The following is an 11,023-nucleotide window of genomic DNA, read 5'->3' on the forward strand; positions in this document are numbered from 1 at the left end:
AAAAATTAGATTAAATTCTATATTTGTTTGTAAATAGCGGGTTTAAAGGTCTTAGTGTTACCCAGTAACGTACGTGGTTTTTGTGAACACTGTTAAAAAGTGTTAAACCAAGTGATGCTTCTGCAATTCTGCATTCTGATAGTTTTCAAGAATGAAGCTGAGCAGGCGCTGCTCTGCCCCTAAATGATTTATTAGTGCATCATCTGTATATTTATGTAGCATAATGTCACTGAATCTATCACTGCCATAGTAATGTCACAATAGAACCATGTGTGTTACTGTTATATATCTAAATGTGAGTCATAGTGTTTTTAAAGTCCCAACCCCCCCCCCCCCCCCCCCCCCCCCCCCCGAACCCACCACCCCCACACACACACACACACAAAAAACAAAACCAAGAAAGCCCCACTTCAGCCCTATGGTCTGCATGCACGCACTGGCTCGCATCTCCATCCTCTGCTTCAGTCTTTCGAGGAACCTCCTCCCAGAGAAACAGACTCGATATCTTTCGCTCTAATAATCTCTCACAAATGCTGCGTGTGGTTTTAGTGTCCCTGGGTCCTCTATGCACGAGATGCCTCATATGGGACTCACTGTATAACCACCCAGGCAAATAAACCTGCTACACACACACATATACATACATACATACATACATATATATATATATATATATATATATATATATATATATATATACAGCGTTTCAGCTGCACTCCTTCCCCAGAGACATTATCTTTACATTATCATCTTGACATCTCAATATTAGCTTTGCCATGTCTTTCATGATATCCAGATACATTTGCACATCTTCCTAATGGGCCTGAAGGTACTGTGCTTTATTCACGTCATGATAAAAGCCCTGGAATATCACCTGATGTGTTGGCCGAGAGCACACACCGCATGAGAAATAGTGGCGACAAAAGACTGAGATGAATGGATTTTGGAGAGGAGGACCCACTATCTCAAAAAAAAAAGTAGGGAGGAGGGCGGTGTCACAGAGACGGTGCGTGTTTGAGATGAAAATAGACAAAACACATTATGGGTATTATGTGATTTTGTGCTAATGGGAGCTCAGAAGACCTGTCTGTCTTGGAGTGAGAATGGGGGTGGGGTGGGGTGCTGCTAACTCGTGAGCTCTCTCAAAGTAAGCGTGCTCGAGGAATCACACACCCCTCAGGAACAATGTTCAGAGGACAGTAGGGTATGTCCAACAACATAGTCAACAGATTCCTCATGAGAGGAATAATAGGCACATAAAGCATTTAATAGAAAAAAAAAAGCTGTCAAAAACAAGGAAAACACATCCTTTGACAACGTTTAACAGTTCAGAGTGGATCATTTACTGGTGGCTCTGTACTCACTGGCATTTTTCCCAAGCAGCACAACTTACCGCTGATTCAATTGCAGCAGACTGACACCCAGACTTCAACTCACACACCTTCCTTTTTGTGCCAAGATGGCTGGAAAGCTCCCCTATGCAAATCAGGCAGCTTAAAGTTCTGTGACCTCGGACGCAGGAAAAACCCACCTAAAGGCGCGCTTAACCTGTTTTTGCACTTTTCATACCGAGAAATGCTTAATTCCCATGGGTCTGCGGTATTTTTGTCTGTTTGTATTAACAATGCAGTCATTTTATTAAAGGATCATTTCAGCAGTTTGCATTCACCCCTTGCAGAAAAAGACACATTAAAATATCATTGTCATGTGTGAATGTAGAAACAAATCAAAGTGTATGATTTGGGTTATGGGTACCACACTTCTTGTATAGGACAAACAAATCTACAGACACTCCAAGAAACAGCATGGCACACACTGGGGTTTGCTCTTTTTTTTCCAACTTTGTGGTAAGATAATAATCCAAAGCTGCAGGTGTTTGCTTCATGAAACATGATGTTTTATTCAGTTCTCAGCAAGAAACCAAATATCCATGTTTCCCGGATAAGACATTTTAATCCATTAAAGTGAATGTTTAGTGCAAGCACCAATACAATGTGCAAAATTAACTGTACTGCAGAGCAACAGCAATAACATCTCATAAATGAAAACATATGCAGCTGTGGCCCTTCAGAGGGAAAAATGATTGAGAGCCACAATTGAAAGAGGAAGTGAAGAAGGTCAAAAAGTGATCTCTATTTTTTTAAGCATCCTTACCTCTGCTATTAGTCAGTGGCAGTTTCTTAACCCTTTTGGTCTCAAATCAAAGCACTGTTCAGTTGAGTTCCTCTAGTCCAAATGGAATTAGACTAAAATTACAGCATGAGGTCATGGCTCCTTGGCCATGGACTCAACAACTGAGGAAAAAAAAAAGGGGGTTAGCAAAAGAAGAAAAAAGATTTTAAAAACCTTTGAAGAGCATGGCTTGGTATAGAAATAATCATAAAAAATAAAGAAAATTATATTTACTGAAGTATGTCAGAGCATGTTAAGGCCAGAAACCTCAAAGTGGGAGGACTATAGCAGGAGTTTTATGGAAGCAGCCAGTTTAGGCATTCTTGTGATATTCCCAAGGAACTAAAGATAGCAGGGCCTTAAAGTACACATAAAAGCTTGTGTGCAACAAAGACATACGCGCAGAGGGCCTTATAAGTTAAAGTTTGTACAGATAGGTGCCTAAAATATCAGATGTGTTACATTGTGTTTACACTGATGGCCACGGGCCCTTAAATTATGTGATCTTGCAAAATGATTGTGGTTTTGCATAAACAGTAGATTGTGAGGATGGCAGCAAGCAGGAAAGAGGAGAAGAAAAATCATCACCATTTGCACATTGGTGTAAAAGCAGCGTATGATGGTGGGAAGATGTGTTTTTTCATTGTGCTGTGCCTGGTTTTTAACAGCATTTAAGTGCAGGTTCCTTTGCTTTCCTTGTGGTTTGTCTTTGTCCAGCAGCCTCACTTATGGGGATTTTAAAATAAACATCCTGGGGCATCACTCACCACAACACCTTCATATACAGCAGGCTCTCTGGAGGATGATGTAGTCCTTCACTGGCTTTTAAGAGCCAGTGTTGGATGTTCAAGTGTGGCGCCACTCCCACTATTTTGCAGGCAGACCCGGATTTAAAAAAAACAAAAAAAAAAACATGAAAGCTTAGGTAGCACTTTTGTTACCTAAGCGCTGCAATGTTAACCTCAAATGTTAACCTTGGGTAGCACTTCTGACACACCTACCAAAAAAAAAAAGAAAACATACATTAAAGCTTGGTGTCGACTGTTGCACACTGATGCATTGAAAGGTTCTTCAGTATTTTCCGACTGAACATGCCCTTTGACTATATTTGCTGATAGGCTAGCACCAAATACTGCTCACCTGGGTCTTCCTGTCTATAAAAGCTGGCCAGTGAGTTTACTTAATCTCTCTCTTCAGTCCACCTAACTTCTCTTATGTCTAAGTTAATGTTTTGAGTGGAATTCAAACTGACAAATGGGGGCTTGTCCAGGATATTAAAATTCATTAGGCAACTTGTAGCAACTGAGTTAGACTGAAGCAAGTGATGTAGCTAAAAAGCAGTGGACAGTGGGTGAAGTGCTTTATTTATGGAAGGGGCTTCAGCTGTGTGATGAGTCTGGAGCTCTGCAGTTGAGTTATTTGATGGTTTTAATGCAGTGGCAACATGGCGACAAGCCTACAAGACAACAACATACACAAATATTTCTGCAGTTATTTCTACAACTGCAAAAGCTCTGTCTTTGGTGAAACAGCCAGGAGACCACAGACAAAATATCCTTGGGGGCTTTGCTGAGTAATCATAAGTAAGACAATTTAAAAACTGACTTTAAACCAAAGTGGAAACCAATGCAATCAGGCAGACTAATGTGAGCATGCTCTTTTGGTATTTGTGAGAAGACTTATCTTCAATGGCAGCTACACTCTTCAGTACACACCAGACAAACAACCTCCTCCAGAGAAGACCCCATAAATCAATTATAGCATGTCCTTTACACTTACACTGCACTGGACCTATGACCAATACCTGATATGAGCTTGCCACTAAATGGAAAAACACAGTTTTTCAATTACATGTTTTCAGCCATTACAGCTGAAGTAGATATGTTTTAATTAGTGTGTGTTTACTCTGTGTGGGCAGAAGTGTTCTTGTCAAAGTGAAGTTAAATCAGTCAGTGCAGCACAGTGAGGTGCATTAAAGGGGGGTGGGGGGGCAAGATGTTACCATTCAGCGACTGGGGTTTTTGCTTTTACCCACAGCTTTTTGCACTTTGTCCATCTGTGCTGCTCTTGCAAATTCTGCTGTAAATGATAATATAATCATCAGTGAGCCACAGATATAACCATATATCCTACTTTATAAGTAATAACGCTTACATTTTAATGAAGGTGGATCCTGTTTTTATAGTAGTCATGGTCATCATCTTTTTTTTACTCAGTGGATTACCATTAGTTATATAATAACCTCTCCATAGATCAGCTTTTGTTGGTAGGAGGATTCTCTGAGTTGTGTGCTAGATTTAGAAGGAGCAGCTACAGTGAGCTGTCAAATGAAGAACTACAAGCAACACATCACCCACTAACAACTCCTCAGTAATACCCACTTCCTTTTACTACATCTGCTGCTATGAGAAAAAAATACTTAAGCTGTGTGATCACTGTTGACTGACTTCTTTCTTAAAGCAGTGTGGGTATGTTGAACTGTAAACAGGTGCACTCTCTATTCTTCCAGTGCTCCTGTTCAAGGGGTTTTTGCACTAGTATTAAACTGCACTCTGGGTCACCAAAGTACCACTGAATCAAAACAGGACTCATTAACCTTTGGAAATATGTCAAAATGTAAAATGGAGATTTGTAACATGCAGTTAATGCTGTGAATGGAACTATTTTAACTCAAACCATGAGCTTCCCCTGAATCTAACAATCTTGTTGCCTCAAAGCATCCACGTTGAAAAGGAACTGAAACAACTTACAGTAAATGTTTGTTTTATATGTACTGTACAGGAAGTGTATGTTGCAACTGTAACTTACTAATGACGTTTCTTAAACAAAGTATTTGTCAACATTATATTGAACAAGCAACAAACAAAATAAAAACTGATGAAATGCAGGTCGTGGACAGAAGCTCACAAATGAGAGGCTAACGAGATGGGTCAACAGAGGGGGGAAGATCAGACCTTTCCACAATTTAGGGCCAAAGACCAGTGTGAGTTTGCAAATTCTTTCCTATAAATGTGAATATGTCTTAAGACATCACCAACCTTGTTCTGCTCTTTGTCTAATCCCACACGTACAACTTTAATGATCTCAGCTGTAAAAACAGAGCGTGTACGCATCTCCTCCTCCTTGCCCTGTCCTACGGCAGGTCCCTGGAGGCCGGTTTTGGTGAGGGGGAGTTTTTGTAGGAATTGGATTTGGGGGGGATCCAGATGCTTGGTTCCAAGGAAGCTAAATAACTTCAAGGTTCACTTGGTTAAGCGCCGTAAGACGTACTTCAGCACTTCCTTGACTTTCTCCTCCTTGCTCTCGGTGGGTGTGCCTCAACTGTATGTTTGTCTAAGGCAGTGTGAGAGAGTGAAAGTTTGTGTTATTCTTCAGTGCATATCAATCCTTCTACATTTATGTGGCCTAAAGGTGTCTTCTTGAAAGAAAGAAAAACCAGAATCAGGTGCATTATAGCACCATTTTAGGGCAAGAAGAAGAAAAACAAACATGTAGTGAAGGGGTGAATAGAAATGCTATTGTGTGTGAGTGTGAGAAGAGTAGTTAAACGCTTCCATTGCTCTCCCTTTCTCACTCCGCTTGCCCCTCAGGCTCCATAAAATAGCAGTTGATAGCAGTCTGTCCCTGTGGAGCATCACTAGGATAAACACACCCTCATGAATGGCCTGCATTGAGCCAGGGCTGGAAAGGGATACAGGGGAATATAGAGGTCACAAGAGGACCCCTCCTACTGGGGAGAGGTCACTATACTGACCGCCCTCATAGCAGCACCACGCAGAAAGCCAAAGACAAGGAGGATAAATTCTTTGGTGAACACCTCTCCTGCCATCAAGCCTGGTTCCCTCCAGCCCTCCCTTCTACATCCCTAAAGAGGGAATTGATAGCCCCTTCAGCTCTGCTACTGAGAGACTGATTATTTGTTTAGACTGGGAAAGTCATTAAGTATTAAAGAGAGTGTATCAATCTGTCAGGCTCCACTAAAATAGAAATGAGGTAAAAACAGTGGAGATCCTCCTATGTGAAGCTAAATAAAGTGCACTGTAATAAACTGATAGATTGCTTTCTTCTTTCTTCAGAGAGATCAAGAGCAAACATGCAGTTTTAGTCAGCTGCCAGCATGGAGGTAACGTGGCAGAAGAAGATGAATGTGTTTGACAACTGAAATTTCAGGCTCGTTTTGTTTGTGTTCTCATACTTCCTGTTTTAGCCTGGGTAGAACTGCTGCTGAGGTTTTTGTGCTACTTGATGCTGCACACTCTCAAATCTGTATGGACATGGTGTGTGTGTGTGTGTGTGTGTGTGTGTGTGTGTGTGTGTGTGTGTGTGTGTGTGTGTGTGTGTGTGTGTGTGTGTGTGTGTGTGTGTGTGTGTGTGTGTGTATTTTAAATTGTTAATCAATTACCTCCAGAGGTGCTGACAAAATTTCTCCTTTTAAGTAAGCAAGCTGTTTCCCCTGCTTCTCTTACAGATTATATGTCATGTGTATTAAGTTAAATTTAGTCAGACATTAAAGCGTCCCACAATCAAACATTATATAACAGTTTGAGATGTTCTAAAGGGGTCTATGACACAGTTTTAAGCATTTGAATGCATCATTTTCCCTCTTAAATTTTACAAAACAAGCAAGCTCATCAGTCACAGCTTGAGTAATGGATTAAAAAAAAAAAGAGTCTTTTCTTACCATCAATACACAAACATGTTATTAGAAGACTTTTAACCCTTGCTTTTGGAGTGCTTAATAGCTCACATAGGCACAAAGTGGGGGTAAGCTAAGCTAGCTGCATTCTGGCCCCAGCTACTTAACATGTGGAGATGAAGTGTGGTATCATCTTTTGACCACAACAACTAGACTCCCCCAAATTTCACAACTGTAACAATAACATCAAATTGTTCGAGAGAAACCTCCATTTCCAGATTTTCAGGATCCAGTTCCAGCTCTGGCTTCACCTCACAGCTGTGTGTGTGTGAACAGGACTTTCTGATTTCTACTGTGTATGAAATTAAGTTGCACCAGCCTTTCTTTCTTTCTTTTTCTTTCTTTCTTTCTTTCTTTTCTTTCTTTCTTTCTTTCTTCTTTCTTCTTTCTTTCTTCTTTCTTTCTTTCTTTCTTTCTTTCTTTCTTTCTTTCTTTCTTTCTTTCTGAGTTGCTGGAGCATTTCCTTGATGTCCACAAGTGAATGTTCATAAACTTTTGTACCATCCCACTTTTAAATTCCATTTAAGAAGGCCATTTATGCATTTAGATACTCTAAAATGTAAAATACAGACTAAAATTAACCAGTTTAAAAGTGGCCAAGGGAAGGTGTGAAAGAACTGATGACTTATGCCGAGGAGGGAGAGCTCCCCAGCTGAAAAATGACCAGCGTTCAGATGCAAAGATTTACACGTTTGCTCTGTGACATCCTAGCACCATTCACCCAGCGCTGTGTTTCACCCCCTCATCAGTACACAGTAACCCTATACCCTCTGGTGACGGGCAGAGAAATGGAAACACGCTGATCTGTGTAACATATGTGCTCGTGCTGGGCGGATACCCCATACTGGACCCCCTGTCGCCCTGTTCCACCTGAGTGCAGATTGACGAGAGAGGATGGGGAGATCAAAAAGAGGAGACCGGCGCAGCCAGTGAATCAATTAAGCTACTGTGAAAACGGCAGAGTTGTTAGAGTTGCTGCTGCTGTTGAATCTCTGTCTGCACGCTGTTCAAAGTTAGGATTCGGTGACTAGATGTGTCACTGTCGTTCTGGGCTCTTTGGCCCCTTTAAAATTACAGTAAAGCTACATTTCTTGTTATTGAACATATCATGGGTTCCTTCAGACGACCGCCAGAACATAAAATAAGATTCTTTTATTCTTTTCAAAGCCATTATCCTGTCTTAGAATCCAATTCAAAATCCAAGCTATTTTTATGTGTCACCTGATTTCTTTGCTTTTATAGAGCGAGCTCACCATGTAATCCCGTTTTGTTTAACGTTTCCACATATATTATTCTATCGTGTTTGAGTTGGCCACATGTGCTGTACATGAATCAGTAAAAAATAAACAGTCACTGAAGACCGTCCAAGGCATCGTTTGAGGAACTGCCGTGGCCGAAGAAACAAATACAGACGTCAGATCTTGTTTTCTTAGGCTTCACATACAATAGACCATAATTAGTGAAACACTGCATATGTTCAGCAAAGCCCACCCAAAATATTATTAGAGAAAGATGAGGGCACGTCACAAAGTTTATAGTATGTATAGTTCAGATTGTTGTAATTCATTTGGTTTTTTTTAAAGAACATGAATGATTCAAATGTAGAGAACTGCAAACATGAGCACATAAAAACACCTGACCAGTTATTGCACATAAAAATCACTTTCATGGATCTTATGTATACAGTGTGCTTAGCCTTTAATACAAAACAATTCATATGTGTCATTTTCAGATATTTGACATGCCATAATGTCACATGTGAAATGTGAGAGATCACATTTTGATTAGCCACAGGTGAAGTCCGCAGGTCAGGTGAGAAATGCTCTACAAATATTCATGTATGTACCTGCAGATATATCTGCACCATGACTGTGTAAGCTCTGTGATAAACCCCGCCTCTTGCTCCGTAATAGCTGGGATAGGCTCCAACTATTGGCGGCCCTAGTTGGATAAGATGCTCCTCCGAAATACATTTTGAGTTTTCATATTTAATTTAAACTCTTTCAGGTTGTTAAATCAACTAAATTCCAAAGCATGATAAGAGCACGACCCCTGTGTCCTCAGTAGAATACCACTGGAATAAATACATAGCCAAAAGATTAAAATCACTGACATCTTCTTGAAGTGCTTACAATGCAAAGTTCTTCTGGGAAAACTTTGGTGTTGCCGTACATGTGAATGTTACTATATCACAAACCTAAACATTGTTAAAGACCACCACCTAAGGCTCAGACCTGCAAAGTGTTAGCCGTGGCTTCTCCTGCAGGTCAATGCGTTCCACCACACTGCAAAAAACAGCTCAGAAGTGGTTCAAAGAACACCAGAAAGAACAGAAGACGTTAACAAGCCTCCAAACTCCCCAGATTCAAATCCAGTGACCCTTCTGTAGGATGCACCGGAACAAGCAAGTTACAGGGAGGTTCCCCTCCCTGCAACCTACAGCTCCAAACATCCTGCTGCCAGACAATACCTCACTGGGCCAATTTCCATGTCCCAGTAGGTCAGAGCTGTTTTGATGGCACGAAGGTGACAAATACAACATCAGGCAGGTGGTTTTAACATTGCAAATGATCAGTCTATGTACTATACATCAATATTGTTGATATCAATAACCTGTTGTGCATACACCTTAAAAATAATATAAATGAAGGTAATTAGTAGCCGGCTGTGCCTTTGACCAGTGGACCAGTAGGACCAGCATCTTACTGGCAGAGCAACATAAGTGATTCCTGGTAAAAGAGATATTTTGCTGTTTGGAGAAGACCGCTTGTGTAACGATCACACTGAATTACCATTATTTGATGGTGGTAATTAGTCTTGGTTTTCACATTTAAGAGTGCGTGTGCACCGAGGGTATGTGGGAGTGTAAAAGCCACTTTTACAGCTTAGCCATGTACGAGAGGGCAAAATGGAATCATAAGTGAGGCACTCTAAGCATTGGAGATAAAACATGTGGATGCCCCCCACCCCCGAGTGACTGTAGATTCAAATGGGATACAGACAGCAAGTTGCGATTATGATAATTCAGTAAACACACAAGATGGACCTCTCTCACTGCTTTGTGAACTGTTGCACTTTGCGTGAGTTGAGTAGCGGTGCAAATTTTCCGCTCTGATCGAGTGTATTTAGGTTGCATTAACAGCAGAACTACATTAGAATTCAGATGGTAAATTTAGCCTGCGCTAACACATGAGCCTGACTACATTTCAGTAGGTCTGCTGTGCTCTGCTGGGCTCGGAATATGTATTCAGTTACCAGCCAGTGGAGCCACCAGAAATGGTGGAATTGACCACCCTGAAGCACAGGGGTTACTGGACACCCCCTACAGTGAAGCTGTACTTTGATAGAGGCTCCTGAAAATGTTGTGACGGGGCAGAGGAAGTTCCTACTGCCATGGGAGGAAATATCAAATAAAGCAGAATCTTTTTCTACTTCGGTGTGATCTTGCCATTTAAATATTTTCCGTTGGAGTTTTAACACTGTCACCGAGGACAGAAGAGTTTCATTCCTCTCTTTCAAATCTGTGCAGGATAAAAAAGGCAATGGAAAAGGATTTGGTGGAAAGCTGTCATGAATTCCATCAAGATTTCAGAAAAAACTCTCTAAGATGTTTATAAATCACTGATCAGAGACCACATACACAAACTGCAAACATGCACAAACTGTGTTGGTGCTCAATCTTTTGCTGTTACCGAGTTATGATTTTTAGGACCTTTGCCTTTCTAAGGGAACTTCCCCATCTCAACACCATCACATAACCATGGAGTGTGTGTGATCGGGGAAATCAAAGCTCAGACTCTTAATATGTTGCAGGGAGTGATAGTTTAATGTGGTGTGCATTTCGTCAAGGATTGTATCCATGAGTTGCAGGGCCTGTGTGTTTGTACCCTAACATCTCTGGATCTAATTGTGGGGTTGATCTGTTGCTGTGTGAGAACAGCACGTCTGTCAAATACTGAGACAGATCTGGGCAGACCTCCAAAAGCCTTAGAAGATACAGCGACACAGAAAGAGGTGGGGTGGCTTGAACCAACCACTTAAATACTGAGCTCCAGTGTCTCCCTGTTCCTCTTAGAGATCCAAGGCATCTGCCATAGACACTTTGTGGTTGAGTCAATGAGGCTAGAGCTGGAGAGAGAGAGAGAGAGAGAGAGG

This window comes from Archocentrus centrarchus, chromosome 12 (assembly GCF_007364275.1).
Source record: "Archocentrus centrarchus isolate MPI-CPG fArcCen1 chromosome 12, fArcCen1, whole genome shotgun sequence".
Classification (NCBI taxonomy): Eukaryota; Metazoa; Chordata; class Actinopteri; order Cichliformes; family Cichlidae; genus Archocentrus; species Archocentrus centrarchus.